This window comes from Peromyscus californicus, unplaced genomic scaffold, assembly GCF_007827085.1.
Source record: "Peromyscus californicus insignis strain IS unplaced genomic scaffold, ASM782708v3 Scaffold_12__1_contigs__length_115047231, whole genome shotgun sequence".
In the NCBI taxonomy this organism is placed as follows: Eukaryota; Metazoa; Chordata; class Mammalia; order Rodentia; family Cricetidae; genus Peromyscus; species Peromyscus californicus.
In genome coordinates, this window is record NW_026294413.1 from 81,583,322 (window position 1) to 81,609,191 (window position 25,870).

Here is a 25,870-nt window from a genome sequence, read left to right on the forward strand (position 1 = left end):
CAAAACAGGCAACATGGCTACGTGGATAAAGGTGCTTGGCACCAAGCCTGACGACCTCTGTTCTGACCCTGGAACTCACATGGTGGAGCAGACTGACTCCTGCAAGTTGTCTGATGACCTTCCCACGTGTGTTGTGGCATGCTGAAAATACAAGCACGTGCATACATGCATAATAAATAAATATCAAAACCCTATAAACGAACAAGTGAGGAATTTTGACATATGCCACAATATGGGTAAGCTTTGAACACAGAATGCTAAGTGAAATAGAAAGGTTACCAAAAGACAAATAGTGTTTGCTTTCCTTTACATGAACTATCCAGAAGAGGTAACATTATAGAGACAGAAAGCAGATTGAAGGTTACCAGGGACCAGGGATTTGGGGATGGAGAATTGTAGCTAGAGTTTTCCTGCTTGGCCCACAGTCAGGACAAATCTCTGTCACCCGCCAGTCCCACAGCCGCTCAGACCCAACCAAGTAAACACAGAGACTTAATATTGCTTATAAATTGTATGGCCATGCCAGGCTTCTTGCTAACTGTTCTTATATCTTAAATTAATCCATTTCTATAAATCTATACCTTGCCACGTGGCTTGTGGCTTACCGGCATCTTTACATGCTGCTTGTCATGGCAGCGGCTGGCAGTGTCTCCCTCCACCTTCCTGTTCTCTCAATTCTCCTCTCTGTTAGTCCCACCTATACTTCCTGCCTGGCCACTGGCCAATCAGTGTCTTATTTATTGACCAATCAGAGCAACACATTTGACATACAGATCATCCCACAGCAGAGAATTATTATTTAATAATAATAGGAGCTGAGTTTTCATATCAGGTGATACAAAAACTTCTGGGAATGGACAAGGTTATGTTTGCACATTATAAATGAACTTCATGCTCAAAAGTGAGTATTACAACAGTATTTTGATGACATGTATGTACAAGCACACATATGACTATTACCATTCCCAAGAAGAGCTTGATTCAATTCACGGAGACACTTACAAAAATCTCTGCTCAGAATTCACTGGGAACTCTTACCCTGCTAAGCCCCGTGGTCTGAGAAGACACCAGGAGGGTGTGATTGAAGAGATAGCTCAGTGTGTAAAAGTACGTTCTCTGTAAACATGAGGACCTCAGTTCAAACCTCCAAGCACTTACCTAAAAAGCTGGGCATGTCCACCCATGACTGTAACCACAGAGCTATGGAGGGAAGAGATAGGAAGATCGATGGGGCTTGCTGGTTCCATCTGCCTAGCTCCAGGCTCAAGGAGAGATCCTGTCTCAAGGGAATACAGTGAGGAGTAGTAGAGCAGGTTATCCAACTCCTTTACCGGCCACCTGTACATGCCCCTCTCCCATCCATGTGCACATATGCCAAACACAAAATAATTAAGAAATTTTTAAAAATTGAAAAAAGTGGAGAGGTATCCGAGATGATATGTTAGGAGAGTATTACCTCAGAAACATAAACGAATGAGTTTGGGCATAACTTTGTGAAGAATCTCAGAGTTCTGTCTCTCCCTCAAAGAGAGGCAAGGATCAGTGAGCAGTGATGGGGCAGAAGGCAGTGTTCTTTTGTGTCACCAGGCGTGGGGTCAGATGAGCTTATGTGGTACCCAGACACCTGAGCAGGAGGATGGCACCATGTAAACTTCTGTGGCCTTTGGACAGAGCCATCACTGGGTTTCAGTCTTGGCTTTCTCACTTAATGCCGTGTCTTGGACAGTTACTTCATCTGTCAGAGACATGGTTTCCCCATCTATAAAATGGGTTAGTGGCTTATGTGAGGCTATGGCATCAGTGAGACCTTAAATGGTACAACGCAGAAGAAGCTTTCAGAATCTGTGGTCCTCACTAAATGTTATTATTGCTTTTGACACCTGTATTTATCAGACACTCCATGTCATCTGTCCACCCACTTCCTTCCTCTCTGCCACAGAAGATTGTAAACCTCTTTTCTCCCTACCAAGGAAGAGGATGCTGGTGTGAGCATTGAGATTTACCTAATTTTCATGGTTTCGCATGTCTGCATACATTATGCTTTTCTCATTTTTATTTTCAAATTTAGCCAGAATGTTTGGGGAGCAAGGTGCCTTGGACAATTTAATTTTCTGACTAACTGATGCCAGCAACATACCACTTTCACTTCAAGTTTTATTTGTGAAAAGATTTTCTAAAAGCTAGTTGTGTCCTTTGTCTCTTTAAGAAGTATAGCGAGGGAGCCAGAGAGATGGCTCAATGGTTAGGGGTGCTTGCTGATTTTACATAGAGGATCTGAGTTCAGATCCTAGCACCCATGTTAGGTGGCTCCCAGCTGTCTGTACAGCCGATCTAGGAGCTCTGACATTTTGCTCTGGTCTCCATGAGAAATATGCACACATACCATGCACACGCACACACACACAAACACACACACACATGCGTGCATGCGCACACACAAATGATAATTATAGAAGTTGAGATCATACATTCAAGAAGGATTCAAGAGGGGATGTTTGGGTGGAAGACACAGAAGGAGCTGAAGCAGAGATAGCAAGAGTGGAAATGATGTAAATACGGGGTACTCATGTTTGAAATCCTCAAATACGTTTTAAAAATGCAAAACAAATTGTTTTTGTTTTGTTTTGTTTTGGTTTTGGTTTTGGTTTTTCGAGACAGAGTTTCTCTGTGTAACAGCCCAGGCTGTCCAGGTACTCATTCTGTGTCCCAGACTGGGACATGAATTCGTAGAGATCTACCTGCCACTGCCTCTCAGTGCTGGGACTAGAGGTATGCGCCACCACTCCTGGGGCAAAAATAAATCTTAAAGAAGTTTATGAGGGCAGGTGGGAAGGCTAAGCTGGTAGAGGTGCCCACTGCGATGCCTGACAAGCTGTGTTCAATCCTTGGACCCAACTAATGCTCATTAGTTGACCTTCGTGTGTGTGTGTGTGTGTGTGTGATGTGTACATATACCACATACATACATAATTTTAAAATGTCAAAAAAATAAGTATAGTAAATAATAAAATTTAATCTCTCTCTGACAGTGAAAGATTTCAGAGCCTGTTCGGACAATTTGGGGCAGGAATGTAAACAAAGAAGGAGATGCAGAGTGAGACACAGGACTATATCCGTAGTAAGCCCAGGTCTAAACGAAGAGCTATTTTTTAAAACAATGCCCTTAAAAACAGTCTTTGTAATGTTACATCAAAACTAGAGTATGGCCAAGAAATTATAATGTATAGTTTAGGCTCTTTGGAGTCTCATTTTTTTTTTTTTTTTCAAGAATCAACTACAGAAAGATCTCCCTCATCAGAACCTTTCAGGGAGCCACACACTGTAGACATGTGACCTTGAGAAGAGTAACTGCCACGTTACGTTATCAGACTCCAGGATGATCTGGAAGGAACCCGTTCTCTCTTAACAAGCGATGGAGTCTGGCTCTGTTCAGTGTTGACGTCATTGTTCTCCCCTCGAACAGTGAGCTCTGTCGTTTCACATCAGTACATGGCGCTTTTATGTTTTATGATGGAAGGGAGGCAGGCTGGGAAATGGAGAGTTGAGTTGGACAGAGCTGACTGTGTGGTGGTGGTGGTGGCGGCTTTTCAGTGGTGTCTCTCTTTTGTGTCACTGAACAACCGTGTGTGTGTGTGTGTGTGTGTGTGTGTGTGTGTGTGTGTGTGTGTGTGTTTTTCTAGATGAAGATGGTAGAGGTACAAATAGATGCTTTCCAGGCTGCCTTCGCTTGTCGTATTGAGAAGAACCCCTTCCTTTGAGATACTGAGCATCCAGTCTTTGTTTTTGTACCCTTTTCCTAATGATTAGGAGATACCAGGAACTGCTTGTCACCGGGTACACACATCCCAGGCTTGCGAGGCTGTGGGGACCTGGGAGAAAGTCCCCACTGCTTTCCTTTCCCCCAGTCTCCTCCCTCCTTGTCGTAGCCTCGGTCTCTAGCCTGCCCACTCTCTCCTGCTCCCGGCTCCTCCCCCACCCATCTAGATTATTGATTGGAAGTCACCAAACAGTTTCTGTAACCATGTCATCAGTGGCTGCCAAGACTCTTGTCATTATTTCAGGCGCACGGTGGAAATGGCTGGGGGGAAAATGGCACATTCTAGCTCAGGTGCAAAGCATTCTAAACGGCCTGGGCTGGGGTGTTGCAGTTTAAAGCTCTCGGAAGGTCTTTATGCAAAAATAGAGGATGTGCCGTGTGAGTTCTTTCTCAGCACCCCCACTTTCGATTCCCTTAATTTCCCATTTTTCTCTCCCTCGCCTTGCCACCCTCCTGCCAGCTGTGTGTTAGAGAGGAGGTACACAAAGGAATTGTGCAAAGTTGGGAAGCTGCTGGCAGGTGGGTTTGCATTTTCCCAGGTTAATTCACTTGATGAAAAGCTGCTGAGGGTGATGTGTCATATATCAAAGGCAGGGCATCAGTAATCTTTGCTCAAGGGCACAGCTAACAGACAGATAGACGGGAGAATGAGATGGAAAAAAGCAACTCATCCTTTTCTGCTAACACCACGAAGGAGATAAAGGAAGATTTATGAGTCCTCTCGGACCACATACCAGCAAGCCGCAAACCGTATTTTTCACATGTTCCCAAAATTGGTGGTGGAAGGCAATGTGGTTGTCACTGTGTCCATCCGGCCTTCAGGAGACAATGAGCTCCTGGAAGGCTCGAGCTGTGGAGTCAGCTCTTTGCTGTCCCTGCAGAGGTGTGCAGAGGTGGGAGTGTGTGTGTGTGTGTGTGTGTGTGTGTGTGTGTGTGTGTGTGTGTGTGTGTGTTTAGAGCATCTTTGTATTCTTTAAGCACATGACCTAGAGCTTAATGTTATGGCCTTTGTAGAATAAATATACAGGATTGTCTGAAATGGACATGACTCTGGAATCCCAGGGTTCAGTGTGGTGGCTCAGGGACTTAGTCTCTCCTCTGTTGAGACTCACATTCCTAGCAGCCTTATGAAAGGTCCCCTTTCTCCTGCCTTTGTGTATGAGGAGAGAGGCAAAAGAGCAGGGCTGTGTTAGTTGTCTTTTCTTTTCCTGCCTCTGAGATGAGCCCGCCCCTGGCAGGCTGTTTGGGTGGAGTTAACAGGGAGCCCTGGTTCCTGGGATGGCTTGGGCTTCTTTATTCAGGCAGTTCAGCAACCGGCTCTGGAAGCCTGTGGAATGGTTGATGGAAGTACGAAAAGGTCCCTGTATATTTCTCTCCCATGCCTTGAGAAAGGCACCTGGGTTGCTCCTGGGCTGGTGACTATCGACTTGGCTCGGCAATTTAAAAAATATTATCAATTCCCCCCAAAATTGGTTTTGAATTCTTTCTGAGGCCTCTGTGGCATGCTCCAGTTTTTTTTTTTTCTTTTGAGAAGCCCAATTAACATTCTGTGCAGAAGGACATGATTGATTTTGCACAGTGGTGGCTATATGAGCAAACCTCATTTAGACAGCTGAGTGAAATATACAGGGCAGAGGAATTTATGGGGCCCAGAGAAGCTCACATGCAGAATGAAAAGGAGCCACCATCCCCTCTTTCCGCCGCGCCCCCCCCCCCCGCCCCTCTCTCCCTTTTACTCACTTTGCCTGTAGCCTCAGCGATGCCCGCTCTGAGAGGTGACACTATGGAGCCTCACATCTTCTGCCAGAGAAGACGGAACGTTGCTTAATCATGCAGCCCTCCTGTGGGAAGTATGGAGTGTGTAATCAGATAGACAAGGAGCTTTCAGAACCCTTCAGGCCGGGGTGGATAGAGAACGGTGACACTAGCGGCTGTACCACGTCCTCAAAGGTGTCCCTGCAAAGGAATGGCTTGTTGGAGTGCCCCAAGCTCCTACCCTTGCCTCAGTAGGGTCGACGGTTGGGAAGGTTCTGGGTTCAATGGAGAGAATTTCTAAGACCCCTCTCTTAGGAACACCACCGGCTAATTTTGGCCAAGTGATCGTGTGACAGAGATTGGCTTTGTCTTTGTATCTGGTACACAGCAGGTCCACCATAAACTGCTAATGCCTTGGACTGACTTGGCTGTCAGTAGGATGGGGTATAGAAGAGGGCACACTATTGTCTGATTGGTATACTATGCTCTCCTTAGGGCCTGGGCAGAATGCTTGGTACTCTTGAACTTGTAGAACCCAGAGATTTACATAGAGTTAGAACTTGCTCTCTGGGCTGTACATGAAAATGCCTGCTGGCTGGGCTGAGAAATGAGAGATCCCATCTATCCCTCATCCGCTGAGCCTTTCTGGGGCTTGCCTGCCTTTCTAACGCTTTGTTTCTGCTACTTCGCACTTGCCTTCCTTGGCCAGCAAGCTTGCCTGTCTGCTTCCCTCTGTTCCAGTCAAGTTCCTGTCTCCTTGATGATTGAGACTCAGTGCAGTTAGGAAGACCAATTGTTTCATTCATCTACCAATAGAGGTTCGGCCCAGGTTTTCTGTAATTTCCATTTGAAGGAGTACTTGAAACTTTGCATAAACATTGTTTGGTTAGACTTTTCCTGATACAGTTTTCTTTTCCATCTTTGGTTCCTCTGATGGGTCTCATGAAAGATGTCAGCTCCTAATCCCTAGAACCTCTATATGCCATCTGTGCAAATGTCTGCATACGTGACTAAGGATCTGCAGGTGAGATCAGCTTGGATTTTAAGGTAGGCCCTGAATGGAATTACATGTATCCATGTGAGGGGAGCAGAGGAAGAGCAGGGCCCCACCCAGAGGAGACAGCACCATGAAGACAGAGCAGATGTAAAGGAGTGCTGTGGCCACATTCCTGCAGGCAGCAGGGGCTAGATGAGATGGAGAACACATTGTCCTTCAAAGCCTTGGGGAGAGCCCATCCTGGTGATACTAATAGTAACTTTCTGCCCACCAGAACTGTGGGAGAATAAGTTCGTGTTGATTTTAGCTATCACATTTTTGTTCATTTGTTATAGCAGCAATACAAATCTAATACAGAACAAGACTGCCCTGGCATTGGCATCTCATGGCTCCCAGAAGCTGGATTGGCATGTATATTGGATAGCCCAGGTTCCCTTAGTGATGTATAGGAGGGGCTGGTATAGGACAGAAAAGGAGGAATTTTTGTACCAACACCTTCAGGAACTCTACTATATTTCAGTACCTCTTCTAGCCCCAGAAGAGCCTTGTACTCTACCAGATGGGTTAGGGAACTGACTGGCAGGTTGTGACTTACTTGAGAGCAGAGACCCAGCTGACAAACACTGAAGCTGGTGTTTGAATGGAACGTCCGAACCCTATTCCATGCTGTTGTTTTTCATTTTTGTTCATACTCCATGTTCAGTCTTCAGCCAGAGGCAGATATGTGGGTATTTCTCTTTGCTCCTTTTCTCTGAATGTGGTCCCTCAGTCCCAGCCTCTGTTCAATTAGGCTGACTCAATCTAGAAGAGATGGCTGTATGTCATGTCGCAATACTTGACTCTGATAGCCAGGTGGCTCTGGGCCACCCTTTAATACAAACAGCAGCTGTGCAGTAGCCGAGTGTGATTGTGTGTGAGGCCTTGTGTGTGGGAGAGAGAAAGAGAATTGGAACAAATAGTTGATACCATTAGAGAGGCAAAGTAAAAATGCTTTCAGGTTGTTGTTGTTGTTATTTATTGGTGGTGGTAGTGTGTGTATGTGTGTGTAAATGCACATGTGTGCATTTGCACATCCATGTGGTGTTTGTGTATGGAGACGTGTGTGTATGTGCGTGTGTGTGTGTGCTTGTGTTTGTGTGTGTGTGTATGTGTGTGCATGTGTGTGTGCGTGTGCATGTGTGTGTGTGTGTGTGCACATGTGGAGGCCAGAGGTCAATGTCAGGGATCCTCCTCAATTGCTCCCCATCTTATTTCTACTATGTTTGTCCCGAGGAATGAACTCATGTCATTAGGGCTTGGGGACAAATATTCCTACCCACTGAGCCATCTGCCTGGCTCTCCACCTTAATTATCTAGACCAGTTGGCTAGTAAGTCCCCGAGATGCTCCTGTCTCTGCCTCTGCATTGTCTCATTTATAAGTATATATTTCCATGATTGGTTTTCTTTTTTTTTTTTTTTTTTTTTTTTTTTGGTTTTTCGAGACAGGGTTTCTCTGTGTAGCTTTGCGCCTTTCCTGGAACTCACTTGGTAGTCCAGGCTGGCCTCGAACTCACAGAGATCCGCCTGGCTCTGCCTCCCGAGTGCTGGGATTAAAGGCGTGCGCCACCACCGCCCGGCTGGTTTTCTTTTTTAAATGGGTCCTGGGGTTTGAACTCAGGTCCTCATGATTGCCCAGCAAGTACCTTACTGATGGGACCATCTTTCCAGCCCTATAGGGGGTTTGGGGTGGCTAATCATATCATGCCCTATAGGCATCGCCTGTATTTGGACACACAGTCTCAAATCACTCAATGCCTGCAATTCAGAACTAAGTGCTGAATGATGGAGCAAGTCTTCCTCTATGGAGACATCAGGAATCTTGGGAGCTGGAACCCATGGACGATGGACATGGTAGCTATGCCCTTTGACATCTGTGAGACTTGAGGGCATGTTTAGCTTTCACAATTTACATTCAAAAGTTTGTTTCAGCTGTAACCACACACATTCACCATCAATGCACGTGGCCATCTTAGCCACTTCTACAGGTGAAAAACTTACATAAAAGGAGCTGAGGATGATTCATTGCTCAGATTATTATTTACCAGAATAATAACAGATCAGAGAACCACTAAGAAGTGAGAACACCCCTTGATTATGACATGTTCCCTGCTACATGAAAGGACCATGTGCTGGAGGAGACTGGCCAAGTGTTGGCACTCAGATTTAAGAGCTGGGAACCCCCATCCGAGATGTGTGTGTAGTCACAAAGATAATACCCTTCCCTCCAAGGCTGTGATCACCATAATTTTGTTTTGTGAAGATGTCTGTTGTCTGAACTTGGTTGCAAATACGCATGCTTGTTCTTGACCTGTCCCTATTGTAAGGGTAGCCAAGGAGAGGGGATAAAGGCTGTCTGCCTTTATTTTTATTTTGTATGTGTGTACCTATATGTATCTTCATATTTATGTTTGCAGGGGTCAGGAAATGTCAAGTGTCTCCTTGAATCACTCTCCACCAATTCTCTTGAGATAGGGTCTTTCACTGAACATGCAGCTAGGCTAGCAGCCAACATGTGCTAGCAATCCTCCTGTCTCCAACACATAGCAAGTACTCTTTCCCACTGAGCCATCTCCATAGCCCTGTGTTTAAATTTAATTTTTCTTTATTCTTGAGGATTGTATACATGTCTATAATGAAATGCCATCATATCTAGCTACTATTTCCCTCCACCAACTCTCCCCTCTCCCAGATAGCCTCTAAGGGTACCCATAGACATGTGGCCCACAAAACAGACACACACATACACATGAATAAAAAGAAATCTTTAAGAAAAAAGTGGTGTCTGGAGAACACAAGCTGCTCTTCCAGAAGACCCAGGTTTGATTCCTAGCACCCACATAGTGGCTCACAACCATCTGTATGTATCAGGGGATCTGATGTCCTCCTCTGACCCCTGAGTGGTACACAGATATATACAGGCAAAAGACACACACACAAACAATTGTTTTGTATTTCATTTCTTTTCTCTTTTAAAAAAGCATCAAACATGTTTCCCTGTATCCTTAAGTTTTTCAGATTATAACAATGGAGTTAATTAAGCATCTCTGGAAGTGTGTTTGCTGCTGCTCAGTTGTAATGCCCTATTTCTGTTTGTCTTATCTCACCCCTTGTTTGAGAGCAATGGTTTTGAACATACTACTAAACATTTTCAGCTGGAAAAGCTTTCCTTATGGTGGTGAAGGTTGTGCAGCCATGTAAATAGACTTGCTACCTTCGAAGCACGTGTCTCAAATGGTTACTACGGTAAATTTTCTAATGTGTTGCCGCCATTTTCAAACACTGTGTATGCACATTGAAGCTCTATATTCAAAGTACAGTATGGGAAAAGGAACCCAGTTGACTTGGTTGGGGCTGGAGGAGTTACAAGAGATTGATGGAGGAATGAAATGAGTGTGTGGCTAGTGGAGACCAAACTTCTAAGTCAGAACATTTGTGTCAGTTCTCCTGTGAGAGCTCGATGCCAAGCCATATCATCAAGGAAGAGGGGGCTGGACTGGAAAGTTGTGGGAATCCAGAGGACCATCCGAGCTCCACAGAGCTGTCATTTCCTGTAGTCCTGAGGGAGATAGCCATGAGTAATGAGGTGAAGTTAAGCAGAGGAGAATTTAGGCTGGGAAAATCAGGACAAATTTCACAATGGGGAGAGCGTGTAGACGTGTCTGTGGGGAGGCAATAGCCACTTTGCCACCGGAGGGGCTCGAGAGAAAACTTGACACAAAGCACGGGGAAATGGATGATGATACAGAACCCAGGAAAATGGATGATACTAGAGAACCCTCCCTGGGGGCCAGCACCATGACCTTAATCAGGCTCTTCCCTGCCTGGCTTCCGATTCACTGATTCACTCTCAAATGATCCAAAGGGGAGAAACAATTGCTTGGAAAATGGCCATGGGGGATAATGGGTATTGGCAGCAGATATTGGCTGACTCCCCTATGGGCATTAGTGCCCTCCTGCCTTGTGTCTGTATGGCTTTTTGTCCATCTGTCAGTCTGTCCCTCCATCCTTTGGTCTATTCAGCTAACAAACAGTGTTTCAGACCCTTTAAGTCTACACAGAGTAGTAAGCTACTAGGAACGGTCATTTCTAGAGGGGACATCTATGCTGAGACATGTGGATGAGAACTGAAGGATGGTCCAGACAGTGGAGGCTGCCTGTGAGCATCTGTGCCAAGACTGTGACATGTGAAAAGGCTCATCAGCTTTGAGGATCAGAGAGGAGCTGGATGTTGCTGTTGAGGATGGATGGAGAGTCTGAGAAGGATGCTCTGTGACATTGAATAGGCAACAGGGCCCAGGTGAGGGTTGGGTGGTCTTTGGGGAAGGATGAGAAGTTTGCTCTAAGAGTAATGGGGTTTGGGCACAGTCTTTGGAAGGCCTTTTATTTCTGTGCTCATGTTTCCTTATACCTTGTGGTCTCCATTTCCTAGGGGCCAGTTGGGTCATCAGACAGAGAGGAGAACTGTATGATAGAGAAGCAACAGGCCTTCGATCGCAAGGAGACAGGTGATGAGGTGAACTGGGAAAAGCACTCTGCCTTCCTGGTAGTTCTGCCTTGGCCTCAGGAGGCCAGGATTTTAGGGGAAGTATATTGTGGTACAGTAATTAGTAGTTAGTGCCACCCAGGACAGGATCACAAAAGGGCAATCAACTCAAGTGCAAAGCAACCTGTAATAGCAGATATGGGGAAACAAGACTTGCAACTTGGACCTGGAAGAAAAAACTTAAAATGTACATATATGTCTTCATACATGTGTATATGGATCTACATGCACCAAACAAATTCAGATAGTATTGGAACTATGATCTAATTATTAGAAAAGGTTAAACTGTTTTTGTCCTATAAGTGTTCTCACAAAATTACATACTGGCACCATCCATTTTATGCTTTATACTTGCTTTTATGACTTGTACTGTCATAAAAGTTATTTATTTTTATAAAATGAAGGCTTTATCAATTTTATAAAATCCCTTTTAATCCTTCAGTATGTCAGTGTTTCAGAGCATTCTATTATCCTTACCTCAGTTGGGGTGGCTCACGACTGTAATCCCAACACTTGGGAGGCTGAGACAGGAAGCTAGTGAGTTCAGGGATAGCCTGCTGTATGTAATGAAACCATGTCTCAAACAAGCAAACAAACAAACAAGCAAACAAAATAATGCCCTGTTATCTTCTGGATTTTTCCTTTACAGACGGCATCAGGGGGGCAAGGTCAGAGACATTCGCTGGACTTTCCCCATCACTCCAATATCGTTTGCTGAAGTTTTGGTTTCATTTTGTAGTTACTTTGCACTGAGCATTGGCATAACATTTGGTTGCCATTTGGGGTTCAACCATTGCTACAAGGACCAAGGATGGATACTACTGGCAAGGGCATTTGATGGGAAACCAGACTTCAGTTGAAATTGCATATATTCAAGCCATGATGGCTGTAGTCTCCCTGATTAAACCCCAAACTGAAATTTCTTGATGAACAAATATTTATATACAGATGCCTCTCCATTAAGATGTGAATAGCTGCTGGGCGGTGGTGGCGGTGGTGGCGCACGCCTTTAATCCCAGCACTCGGGAGGCAGAGGCAGGAGGATCTCTGTGAGTTCGAGGCCAGCCTGGTCTACAAAGTGAGTTCCAGGAAAGGTGCAAAACTACAGAGAAACCCTGTCTCGAAAAACCAAAAAAAAAAAAAAAAAAAAAGATGTGAATAGCTTTGTGTCTACCTTTGGAAGACCACAGAAGTTTAAAAAAAAAAAAAATCAGAAAAGCCCCCAAAGGTTTGAGATGTGAGGGTTTCAGTTCTAAGAAAGGAAGATGTGTTTCCCAGGTGCTCCGCCCCCCCCCCCCCCCCCCCCCCCCCCCCCCCCCCCGCCAACCTTGGTGCTCTCCTCTCATGGTGAGTTTTGTTGTTGTTGAAGGGTAGGGAAATTAATCAAGGTCGCATGGTTTGGGCAATTTTGTCTTAGGAAGCCCTTGGGATTTAGAGTAAGTAGATAGGTATGGGTTAAGTTAATAGAAAGAAAGTGGAAACTGCTCATTTTGTTAAAATAAATTTGTTCCAGAGATACTGTGAATGTTTAGATTCATTTCATTGCATGCTTGGGTCTGTTAACATTTTAGACGAGAGACTTCTTGGTTGTGGAGGGTGCTGCCCCATGCACTGAAGCACCAGTGTGCCTCAGAGTCTCTGGCCTCAGGTTTCTAGACACTGTAGTAACACATGCGTTGTAACAGCCATGGTGTGCCATCATAGGTCCTTCAGGGATCAGCCACTGATCTCAGTGCTCCCACGGGAGAGAGGTTGGGATAGACCAAGTGGGAGAAGGTCATGATCATTTCTGGTGCTGACTACATTAATGACTTCTGAAACGAATGCAGTCCTTGTATGTGAGGAGGGCCATTTCTGGGTCCAGTTGGAACAGGTCTTACGAGAGAGGCCATCTGGAAGCTTCATAATTCTGAGGCCTCTGGGACTCCATGAAGCTGGCTGTGGAAGCAATGGAGAAGAAGACATCAGGACATTTTCTATGCCTTGGAGTTGAAGGAACTTGAGGTCCATTTTAACTCATCCTTCCCACAAGTTAGATTTGTTTTAGTCTATAGGCCATTGCTAAACGGCCTCTTCTACAATAAATACCCGCTGGCCTTCTTAGATCTTTCTAGGTAAGCCTCATCATTTGGGTCCAGTTGAACCCCCAGCTTTTGCATGGGGCTTCCTCGGGTCTGTGTGGACAGCGTGGGGTTCTTCCTGCTCTATCATCCCATCTTGCTTACTTCAATTTTATGGCTGGCATTTCATTTTCAGTGTGGGCATTTAATCACAGATGACTTCGTTTCTTAATTTTGAGGTGATGGGAGACTCTCACCTCCTCAGTGGGAGATCTTCTGAGGCTTAGTCTGTCTTTCTCTTTTATCTTCTAACGGATATTCTAGTACATGCTTAGTAAAGTCGGAGTCAGTCGGAGTCAGTTGACTTGCTCATCTCTCACCCTTGTTTAACCTTCCAGATCTCCCCACACACTCCAGCCCCATCTCTTTAAATAGCCAAGGAGACAGCCAGTTGTTTGACAGTTCCTCAAGCATAAAAAATAATTTAGCTCACACTTAATTTTTATCAGGAGGCAAGTTTAATATTGTCAAGGATTAAAATTTTATTTTTAAGTTTTTACATCCTGTTTCTCTTAATGTCATTTTGGCTTCAAAGGGTATAATTCTGAAATTATGAGTACTGTTGGACTTGTTACTGTTTCCTCCTTTGTGTATATAATGTTTCAAAAGCTGTTGATGGCTAAATGTCATTTTTATACTTTTTGGATGCATAACAGTTCAAATTCATTCAAAAACAATTAATAATATTATGTATCTTAGGAATAGCTGTCATGTATCTGGTGGATATGACATATTGTTAGATATTTTAAGTTGAAAGTTCTGTCTGCAGGCCAAGTTTAGCAAGACAAGGAGCAGACTGTTTAGGATGAGCAGAAGGATAGAGAACACATTTGTGTGAAAGCAGAGTACTGTAGCGCAACCATGCTTGGAAAACACTGTGGCTCCTCCACTCAGAACGTAAACCAACAATCAGTAGCCTATCTCAAACGTTTTGTTGTTGTTGTTTTGCTGTATTTATGTCTGGTTTCCTTCTGCAAACAGCAGGGCCACCTGACAGCTTCAAGAGGAGATATTACCACTGACTATAAACCACCGAGGCAGCGTTCCCACATTCTTGAGAAACACTTTTCCAGCTCAGACAGATTGGCTCTTTGATTTTGCAGGACTGAAGCAGGGATGAAAACATTCCATAAAGGGTCATTGTTTTCAAGATGGGGCGGTCTATGCTGGAAGGAAGCTTGGCTAGCAAGAATGATGTCAGCTCCGGGAGGGGCTGAGGAGGATTCCTGGCTTCGTGAGTCCGCTGGGCTGTTCTAGTCAGATGGAACTGTTGACCAGCTCTCCCTACACCAAAGTGAGGCCTTTCTGAGTTTCTTCTTTGGAAAATTCCTAGAGCTCCACACTTTTGGGATAAGGGAAGCAGCTATTGAGGGTATTGGGTAGGTCCAGTAAAAGATTTCTCGTGTGTGTGTGTGTGTGTGTGTGTGTGTGTGTGTGTGTGTGTGTGTGTGTGCATTTTTCTGTGTGTGAAGCTCATGAGCTAGTGTGTGCATGTAGAAGCAAGTGTCATTCCTCAGGTACCATCTATTAAAAAAAAAAACAAAAGAAAACAAAAGCCGGGGTCATTCACTGGCCCAGGGCTTGCCAAGGAGGCTGGGCTAACTTTCTAGAGAGCTCCAGGGACCTGCCTGTCTCTACAAATGCTGCTCTTGGATTGCAGATGTACACTACCATGCCTAGATTTTTGCATGAGTTCAGGGAACAAAGTCAAAGCCTCTCACTTGTGGGGCAAGCACTTTACTGCCTGGGCTAATTTCCTAGCCCCTCTTCATATTCCTTTTCTAGAAGGATGAAAGATGGAGCCTCTGTCATTCTTTCGGTCTCTTCCAAGCAAGCACCAGTGATTTTCCTCTAAGTTGTTAATGTTTTTTAGTCTGCAGAGAAATGCGGGACAACTCACCATGCCGTGACAGTGTCCCATACTCAAGTATCAGGAAAATCTTCCAGTGGTAGACACAATGAGTCACGATGTCCCATGTAGGGCCTTAACCACAGCCAGTAACATCTGGGACCTCCAGTCCCCCAACCATCTGTGAGTCATATACATGAAGAGGAAGGGAAGTGGCCTTGGTAAATGGAGACACCTCCTAAATCCCACCAAGGATACCGTCCCCTTGAGCTGCTCCATGGAGATCTCTTGGTGGCTCCATGAAGCTGTCCTCACGTCCTTACCCCAGGTCATTGGCATCATCTATTCTAGCAAATTGCCTACTGCTCGAATGGGCTTGTTTCCCATGAACTCCAGATTTGGAAAAAAAAAGTTACAACTTTCAGCACCAACTTAAAATGTCACGTCCTTATTTCAAAGTGGGGAAACTGAGGTTCATGATCCAGAAGGGGCTTAAGGTAGAACTTTGAGGGTTGTTTCCCTTTTCTCTTTTGGTTGCACTCTTACAATATTTTCAGTGACTTTCTCATATATCTCTCTCTATATATATCTATATATATTCATATGTTCTTATTGTGTGTGGGCATGTGCATATGTATGTACATATTGACATCAGAGCCCAACTTGTGGGAGTTTGTTTTCTCCTTCTACCCTTTGGGATCTGAGGATAGAACTCAAGTCTTCAGGCTTGGCAGCAAGCATCTTTACCCACTGAGCCATCTAGTGGACCCATTTAATGTTGTTTTTGAATTCATACTCTAGTTAGTTATTAGAGATGACTTCCCCTAAGGACATCAGTTGGACACTCTGATCAGGGGGAGTAGCCAGCTGTATATTACGCCCCGTGTCAGGGAGAAGAAAAGTTCCTATCTCATGTTTGCTTATCTTTTGTGAAAACAATTTAAGCAGCACCTGTTTAAACCTTGCCGTAGAAATGCCTGGAAGGTAAACAGTTGGTTCTGGAGCAGCTAAAACATGGCATTGTTTAATGTGGCAGCCACTGATGCTTGTCTTTAATTACGGCCGCGCTGTCAACCCCTGAAGTCCTGGCTCTTTGTTGTAGATCTGATATGACGTTTGAGGTTTTCAAAGCTGCAGAGATGAAAGACTCTACAGTCAAATATTGCTCATTCTGATATGCCCAAGGAGGGAGGTGGGCCCTTGCTCACAAGGGTTGCCGAGCTGGGAGAGAACACGGGTGTCTCCGCTTTTGATGACATGCTCAAGTGGGGCATTCTGGTTGACTCTGTTCACCGTGGAGTAGGGCCAAAGCTGGAGGAGACTGAAATGATTTATTTAGGAATGGTAAACAAGAGTTGATGGGCAGTTGAGCTCTGCAGAGTGGGTAGAAGAGCTGGCTGCCACTGCCACTGGCAGGTTTTGTGTTAGCGCCGTAAGGCTCGGGCTGACTTCGCACGGATTTCGGGAGCCGTTCCTCAGCCCCTTCTCTTTCCTTTGTTGTCAGTTGGCCTGAGCTGTGCACCCTTACCTGCTGCCACCATTCGGACCATTAAATATGGGCTACAATCCTCAAAGACCAGAGGCATCCATTTAAAGGCTTATTATCGCTAGGAGGGCCCATCCCCGCCCCCTTTAGCGTCTACAGCCTTTCCCATTGCATTTATCCGTAGGGGGCAGTTCCCCGCTCCCACAACAGCTCCATTCATTGCAGAGGAGGCATGCAAACCTCCTCCCCAGCTAGGCTCCTTCTAAAGGTTCTCTTTTCCACCCCATCTCTCCTACCCACCTGAGAGGTCCGGTGCTCTTGTGGCTACAGGCATGGGCTCCAGAGCTAGGCTGGCAGGATTTGAATGGTGGTCTTGCCGCCCACTTGTTCTGTAATATTGAGCAAGCTAATGATTCTGCATTTTAGTGTCCTTTTGGTGAGATGCTGATGACAGTTGTACCTGTGTTACGGAGTTGTGAATGTGGAATGAGCTGGCAGGTAAAACACTTAGTCCAGAGACTAGCACAAGGCAGGTGTTATAAACACCTATTGCATATTTATAGAAAACACACACTGTCTCATGCATACTATATGAGAGACAGTATACAATTTAAATATTCACACAACCATAAAAGCATGGTTTTTTTTTGTTTGTCTTTTTGTTTTATTTTATTTTTGCTTTGTTATCTAGCTGTCAGGGAGCAGATAATAAATAATTTGTTAGTTGACTTATTTCTGGGGAAACCCACCAAAACCCAAGAGTGGAGATAAATCCTACCTTCTGTGTGGTCCAGTCTTAACTGCTTCAACCCTTGCCCTCTTCTGTTTCCTGTGTGACCATACTGGCTAACTGATACTTGCCTATTCATTTGTGGACACACATTCTACTTGAGGCCAAGCCCAACTTAATCACGGGAACTCCCCAGTTTCTGTGTTTCCCCACACTCTTCCAGAGCTGGGAGGGGGGGGCCCTTTGCCACATTAGCTCCGTGGTGACTACTATGAGGTTTGCAGAAGTAGGATGAGACACATTCCTACCTTCAGAGAGTTTTCAGTTAGACTAGAGGAATAAAATGAACTCTTGGGAAATATTTAAGAGTAAAACTCACTTGGTTTCAGGCATCAGACTGTCTCCCCACTGTGCCATGGCTCTTTCTAAAGAATAATTTTAGTATCTAAAAGGATGAACTAGGAAAAAAAAATGCCCAGAGGAGCTGAAGAAATAGCTCAGTCAGTTTAGTGGTTTGAATGAAAAGGTTCCCTGTAGGCTTGACTAGTTTAACACTTGGTACCTCGTTAGTGGTGCTGTTTGGGGAGGTTTAGGAAGTGCAGTCTTGCTGGAGGAAATACGTCACTGGGAACAGGCTTTGTAAGTTGAAAGCCTTGGACCATTTTCCAGTTTGCTTGTTCTGCTTCAGGCTTGCATTTGAGAGGATGTGGGCTCTCAGCTGCCTGTTCCTGCTGCCAGCCATGCCTCCCCACCATGATGGACTCTCATCCCTCTGGTACCGGAAGCCCAAATAAAACCTTCTGTGAGTTCCTTCATTCATGGCGTTTTATCGCAGCAGTCGGGAAGTAACTAGTGCACTAAGTCAGGTGCTCGCCCAGCAAGCATGAAGGCCAGGACTCCATCCCCAGGATCTATGTGAAAAGCCTGCCATAGGGGGCTGTGCTTATAATCCCAGCATTGGGGATGTGTAGACAGGCAGATCCTTGAGTCTCACTGACCAGCAGCTCCAGGTCCTAGGGCAAGAGCCTGCCTTAAAGAAAGAAAAAGTGGACAGCACTTGACTATTAATGTCCAAGGTTATCTCTGGTTTCCACATACACATTCATGTACACACACACACACACACACACACACACACACACACACACACACACACAAACACATGAATGGACACACATGTACTTGTGAACATGTGTACATGAACACACTTTTTTGGGGAAAAAAAAAAACAAAGAACACCAAACTTCAGAGAATGGCTTCTGCCCCAGAAATAACTGAGACTAGTACAAAAGATCACAGCTTCATACTAGTCCAGTTCCCCTTCCCTTGGGAGGGAAGACGATGGAGATGAGAACACATTGGCTTCTACGGTAGAACACAGACTTCCCGTCTTCTGGCAGCTACTGCAAAGGATAAAAGCTCAGCCTAACTTGTGTCCACCATTCTTTAATTCTCCCACTGTGGAAAGTCTTAAGGTAAGGTAGCTAGGGATCTGTGATAATAGGTGACATTCTAAGGTCCCATAGCCATGGAGCTTGCAGAGCTTAAAAGTGTTACCCTAAGTCAGGCTGACTCTAAAGCCGCCTTGCATTCCTTCCACTTCGGCAAGAAATGGGCCCTGGATACTGTTTTTCTTGGTTTATTTTTGGATAAATTTAGCTGGAAAACATTCACATTCGACCCCTTTCCTCCTGTCTCCCACTCCAGTAAAAGCAAAAGCTACCACAGTCTCCCCAGGGAACCCTAGAGAAACAGTGGTGCTATCAGCAAAGCCTCCTTCGACTACCCAAGGGAAACAAGGACCCCCCGAAACACTTGTAATCAAGCCAAGCAAAGCTCTAGAAGAAATTCCGAGAGTGTTCAGCAAGAGCAAACCTAAAAGGGCTTTTGAGCAGAAATCTGAAGGCAATTGAAGACGTAGCATGCTAGACCCTGCTCTGCACGCAGTCTGAATTGTAGAGCTAGGACAGCCCGTGAAGGCGCTTCTCTGCTGTGGTAGCAAATTAATGTGTTAGTTTACAAGCTACCTCTACTTCCTGCTCATCACATGCCCAGCTAGGGCCAAGATTAGGCAAACCAGACTTTGTGTAGCCACATCTAGCTCTGGCTGGATAAAGGTCCTGACATCTTGTTGCCCTGGGGCATGAGACCACATCAGGGGGGTGGTGGGTTGAATGTCTACCTGTAACCCCAAAATGTGACCTTCGTTGGAAGTTTGGTCCTTGCAGGTAAAATTGCTTAAGGCTCTTGAGATGAGATCATAACTGGATTTAGAGTGGGCTGTAAATCTGTTGAATGGTATCTTCATTAGAGAAACAGACACATGAGCCATGCAAAGCCAGAGGCAGAGAGTGCAGTTTACAGGCTGAGGAATGCTGGGAGCTACCCTGAGCTGGGAAGGGCACAGAGGGGTCCTTCTCTAGAGATTTGGTGGAAATGGCCTTCTCACATCTTGATTTTAGACTTCTGGTATCCATCAAAGTGAAAGAATGCACTGATCTTGTTTTAATCTGCCTAGTAAAAGACTGGTAATGGGCTGTTTTAAGGGCCAGACTGTAATCCCTTTTCTATACATTGGCCAGACCCAACATCAATGACCCTAAAATGGCATTTGATAAGCATGTGCTTTGATAGCATGATAAACATGTTATCCAGGCCATTTCTATATTGTAGGCATAGTACAGGGCACAAGGGATAGAGGATTGGAATGAAGATCTTCTGCCTTTAGAGATCTTTCCTGCAGCTTCCAGGCAGTTCCAACCATCATAGTCGGTCACACAGGACAATATCAGTCAGAGTCAGCAAGGGCAAGCAGAAACCCAAGGACAGAGCTCTGTGCGTCACTATCTGAAATACATGCCAGAGTCTACAGAAACACAGTACTAGGGCCAGACAGAGAACAAGATCCCTCATTGGCACATCAGGTCACAAAGAAGTCCACAGGTGATAGAACCAGTGGTCCCACATGGCCCCTGTCATGTAGCTGATATTGTTCAGAGCAAGTCAGCACCCCCACCTCCAGAGGAAGTGTGAGAATGAGATATTTTAGCCCTTGTGTCTCCATGTTCTATCACAGAGTAGGTGTCCAGCAGATGTTTGTTGTGTACAACTATTTATGGGAACAAATGGCATTTCTAAACCATGGGCCGTATGGCAGCAACTTCAGGTTCGCTTTCCTCATTGCCAGGAGATGTCATCTTGAATTCCAGACTATGACTTGGACTTTACTTTGTCCTTGCTATAGCATGGTGAGATCTCAGACCTCCATGCCTTTCAGATGACACCCTTTCCCCAAAGTACACCCTAATTTATTCTCTGTCTTTCTCTGTCTCTGTCTCTCTCTCTCTCTCTCTCTCTCTCACCGTTTCATTATTTTATGTGTATGAGTGTTTTGTCTGCAAGTATGTATGTACACCCCATGTGTGCTTGGAGCTCACCAAGGTCAGAAGAGGGTATTGAATTCCCTGGGACTGGAGTTACAGACAGTTGGAAGCTGCCACTGGGAATCCAATCCAGGTCTTCTGCCAGATTACAAAGTGCTCTTAACTGCTGAGCCCCCTCTGCACACCCACTGCCTTCTTTTTCTACTTGGTGATGGCTTGCTGTGTAGAATCTTCCCGGAAATCCTTTCTAGATCTGTTTGTTTACTTGAACAAATACTGCATCTTCTCACTCATCTTATTGCCCAAGGCTCGGGTTATAACAAACATCTGATACATTTTTGTTATGGGAAGAAAATGGCAGCTTGCACTGGGAACTTACTGGTTTTAGGCAGCTGTTGAAGCAGCTACTATGAGTATCAAGTGGCAAGAGATATTATAATTCCTGGTTAATTAATGGGTTCTTGGTCTTGATAGATATGACAATGAGTTTAGAGTGTCAGGCTTGTGGTGAACGCTGGGGTAAGAGCAGATCTTTTGGGGTCGATTTCAGCTTTATAAAGGGCTTTAATGTCAATACTGTCTTTCGTTCGCGTCGCCGCACAGGGAGGGAAGTAGGGCTGTAACTTTTGGTACTTTGTTTGGCACCTGCCTTGGACTGCTCTCAGCAAGCCAGTGAGCAGCAAGGAGAAGAGGAGAAAGTGGTGGCGAGGGGCTTGGGTCAGAATAAGCGGTTTATTTCATTTATTTTAATATCTGCAGATAAGGACTGGAGAGAGAATTCAACTTCATAGTGCTGTGGATCCCGCGCTGTATAAAAGCAGTGCTGATTGGCCAGTAGCCAGGCAGGAAGTATAGGCGGGACAAGCAGAGAAGAGAATTCTGGGAAGTGGAAGGCTGAGGCAGAGAGACGCTGCCAGCTGCCACCGCCATGACAAGCGAGATGTAAGGTACCGGTAAGCCATGAGCCACGTGGCAAAGTATAGACTAATAGAAATGGATTAATTAAAGATAGAAGAACTAGATAACAAGAAGCCTGCCATGGCCATACAGTTTGTAAACAATGTAAGTCTCTGTGTGTTTACTTGGTTGGGTCTGAGCAGCTGCGGGACTGGCGGGTGAGAGAGATTTGTCCTGACCGTGGGCCAGGCAGAACCAAAAAAACTCTAGCTACATAATAGCTTGCCATATAGTCATGAAGACATGAGTTCAGTCCCCAGTAGTTACATTTAAAAAAGCCAGGCATGATGTAAGCCCAAATTGGTGGTCATGAAAGAAAGGCAGATTCTTGGGACTTTTGATCATCAGCCAAATCTACTCACTGAGTTCCAGGTCTTTAAGGGACTTGGACTCAAAAAAAAAAAAAAAATAGTGCTGCCTCCAGAGGAATGACACCCAAAGTCAACCTATGCCCTTCATGTACCTGCACACACATGCACGTATTCCCTCCCCCTGCTTCCCCTACAAATCTACAGATAACTCTGCAAGGCAGCCATCGCCACCCGTATTTTACAGACGGCATAGAAGAGGATTGTGTAGCAGGAATTTTAGAGAGTCTTATTAATAAAATCAAACCTGAGGCCAGTTATTGGGGTGAATGCTGGATCAGAGAATCAGAACAAGCCACAGCTAACCTCACCTGGCCAACTTCTCAGCTGGTCTTGTTTCCTCACACTGGAAGCCTCTGTATCCTCATATCCGAATGGCTCTCAGCTGAACTGTGCTGCTCAAAACCTAAAAGCTTAACCAGCCAAATGCTTAACCAGCCAAATGTTTCTAGTTTCTGGTCCTCACGCCTTATATACCTTTCTACCTTCTACCACCACTCCCTGGGATTAAAGGCTTGCTTTCTGGGATTAAAGGCGTGTGTCACCTGATGCCTGGCTGTTTCCAATGTGGCCTTGAACTCACAGAGATCCAGAGGGATTTCTGTCTCTGGAATGCTAGGATTAAAGGCGTGTGCTATCACTGCCTATCTTAAGTATCTAGTGGCTTTTCTGTTCTCTGGCCCCAGATAAGTTTATTAAGTTATGCAATATTTTGGGGAATACAATACCACCACAATAATTTGCCGCAGAGTCCTTACTTAATTTCTGGAAGAGACTGGATTCAAATGCATGCTGTGTCTTCTTCTCCCACTCCTTTCCCCAAAGTCCCCTGGTTTTCCTCTATGATGACGGCTGGTATATCTGGTGTGCCTTGGGGTGACTTAAAAGAAGGTTCTTGCTTCCTCTCGGCTGCCTCGCCCCCACCGTGAGAGATTTGTTGGAGGGTTAGACCTACAGTTTGCTTTTTGACACCCTTCCTCCTTGAGACTTAGGGAGATTAGAAAGGAATTGTTAATGGCTTGCTGAGATAGTTTCATTTCATTCCTGGAAATGATTAATTATGAGGCTTTGTGATACTTCAAGTCACAAAGCTCCTCCCCTAATCCATGATTTTCACCTTTCCTTGAGGCTAATATTTTATACTTAAGAAATAACAAGCAAAGTCAACCTGTTGTGAAGATATGTATATATTTTATATTATGCATATACAGTATTGACCAAGACATATCTCTGCCTAAAATGGATTAGAAAAACTGATTTTTTAAAAAAAGAGGCTCATTTTGTTTTTCTTTGATTACGTTTCTGTCAATTTCTGATTCTCTCTTGTTCTTCTCTCCTTTCCCCAAGGCAGGTAGCCATCCCCTTTAAAATGCCTTATTGGGTGATTTCTTTTTCCTGAGCCTCTCCATTTTGTATGTAGCCACTTCATACCCCAGGAGGCAGAAAGGAAGCCAGTCTCTTTAACCTGTGGTCATCTCAGATCCTGTGAAGAAGATGTTCCCCCCCAGGTTTGGGGACTGCACACACCCACGTTTCTTTTCCATTCTAGTCCCCGGAGCCCATGTGGGGCCAAACAGGGTCAAGGTAAAACAAGGAGACGTTTGAGGAGAGCGCTGGGGTGAAAACACAGACAGCTGTGCTTGGAGAGCCGCGAGCAAAGGGGAACTGGTTGGGAGAGCGAGCTCACTCTGCAAACCTTTAGCCCTCGCCTCCGGGGGCGTCTCTCCATCTGATTCTCGGCCCCCTTGCCCCCAGAGCTGGGGTGTACCTGCTGTTGCTCTTATGCCTCTTGGCAACAGTGGCATCTGCTCAGTGTAGCCATCAAGAATTTGAATGTCAATATCTTTGCCTTGAAATGAATGGAAAAGTATTTGTCACTCAGCAGCAATCATTCTTCAAATAAAAGGTTAGCCAGACAGGGCCCTTAATCAAAGAATCGGTCTTTTCTGTCAGCGGTGCCTTTTAAATAGCAATGATGAAGGCTGGTTGTCAGGGTAGAACTTGATGAGCGAGATGATTGATCTGCATAAATCATTTTCTTTTAACATTGTCAGTGAAGAGTAAATTGGTGGGACATTTTGGGTATTAGCTGTGTTGAAATTAATATGCGGTGTCCTAGGTGTGTCTCTGCTCTATTCCTCGTAAAAGGCGGTAGAAATTAAAAGGCAGGCTTTGGGGCGTGCATTGTTCTCCCAAGAAAGTTACACCATTCTTCGTGCTGTGGTCATCATCTTGCATGCTAAATTCGGAAGTTGACTGTGTAGCACATTTTACAAGCTCCGAAAAGAATCTAGTTAATTTGGGAATTAGCTGGAGTCAGTAGCATTTAGCAACCAGTAAATCTGCGAAGACTCATTGCTCAGAGGGGAAAAAAAAAAAGAACCCAGGAGTGGTTCCTGGTGTTAAAGGATGGGGTGTCTACTACCTGGCATGCTGACACAGAAAAGGCCTTGGCTTGAGGTCAGCTTTTGGTGGAAACTCATGAGTTGTCTCTTCTGACTAAATTCCTTTAGCGATACGGTAAATATTCACCTTCTCAAGTCTACCTCTTTCTCTCTAAAAACTGTGCTTCCATTCATGACTTCTGCTGCATTTGTTTTGGGTGTCAAACAGATTCATGGAGATGGACATGTGGTGAATTGTCTGGCACCTGTGAGCAAGTACCCAATAAATGTTAACATCTTTTTGCTGTCTTTTAGCCAAGAAAAATGCCCCAAACCTAGAATAGCCACTAAGATGTTAATATCATGGAACTGGATCAGGCCCTCTGGATAAGTGAGACAGTTGTTTAGCTTGAACTGTTTAGGAGGCCCCCAGGCAGTGGGGCCTGGGACATGTCCTTGGTGCATGAGCTAGCTTTTTGGAACCTAGGGCCTATGCTGAGACACTTGCTCAGCCTTGGTTCAGGGAGGAGAGGACTGGACCTGCCTCAACTGAATCTACCAGGCTGGGTTGAATCTCCAGGGGAGACCTTGCCTTGGAGGAGGTGGGAATGGGGGGGGTGAGTTGGGGGGTAAGGTTGGGGGATGGGAGGAGGGAGGACAGAGGAATCTGTGGCGGATATGTAAAACAAATAGAAAAATCTCTTATATAAAAGAAAAGAAAAAAGAATGTGCCCACGTGTTAGAATAAACAATACATAATTTTTTTTAGTTAAGCCAGGAAAAAACAAAAAAAGAAGATGTCCTGGGTGTTCTGTTCTTGTACCCTGGAGCCACAGTCATCCCCAGATCTTCCATCTGACAGCTGTTTAGGTTAGATGCTATGCATCTTGGGATATCTAATCACACTTTAACATTGAAATCCTATTTCAAGGGGCAGTGATAGGATAAATATCTAGCTGTTCAATTCTGGGAATGGGGAATAGGTGGAAAGGATGGGAGACAAGGGTGGCTAAGCACACTTTAGTTCTTTCCCATCATGCTTTAGACGATATGCCTGAGTTCATCCTGTTCATCTTTGGAATGAATAAGTAAACAGAGATGTAATATAGCATTGGGACCAAAGGCTGCACCAACCGGGCCAAACTGCTGAATTTAGATCCCCGGTCTTTGCCTCAGCTCCCGGCAGGGTAGGTCACTGACTCTCTGTACCTCAGTTTCGTTACTCTTTAAAGGATAACAGTAATATCCCTTCATACAGTGTTGTTAGGATGAGCGAGTTAATATATAAACACCAAAGCTTGTGAAAAGGGTTTCTTGCAAGTACATGCTAATTATGACATGATGCCTGTGAAAACGGACTGGTCATGCAAGTATGCTGGTTAGTTTTTTTGTCAACTTGGCACAGGCTAGAGTCATGGTACGAGGGAACCTCAGCCGAGAA

At 45.0% G+C, this 25,870-nt stretch overlaps 1 protein-coding gene across 1 annotated transcript in view; it reads left to right on the plus strand.

Annotated features, from left to right (window-relative positions):
• The window catches only part of Lrmda (leucine rich melanocyte differentiation associated), a 1,029,801-nt gene that overhangs the window by 311,723 nt on the left and 692,208 nt on the right, over positions 1 to 25,870 (plus strand). The window lies entirely within an intron of this gene.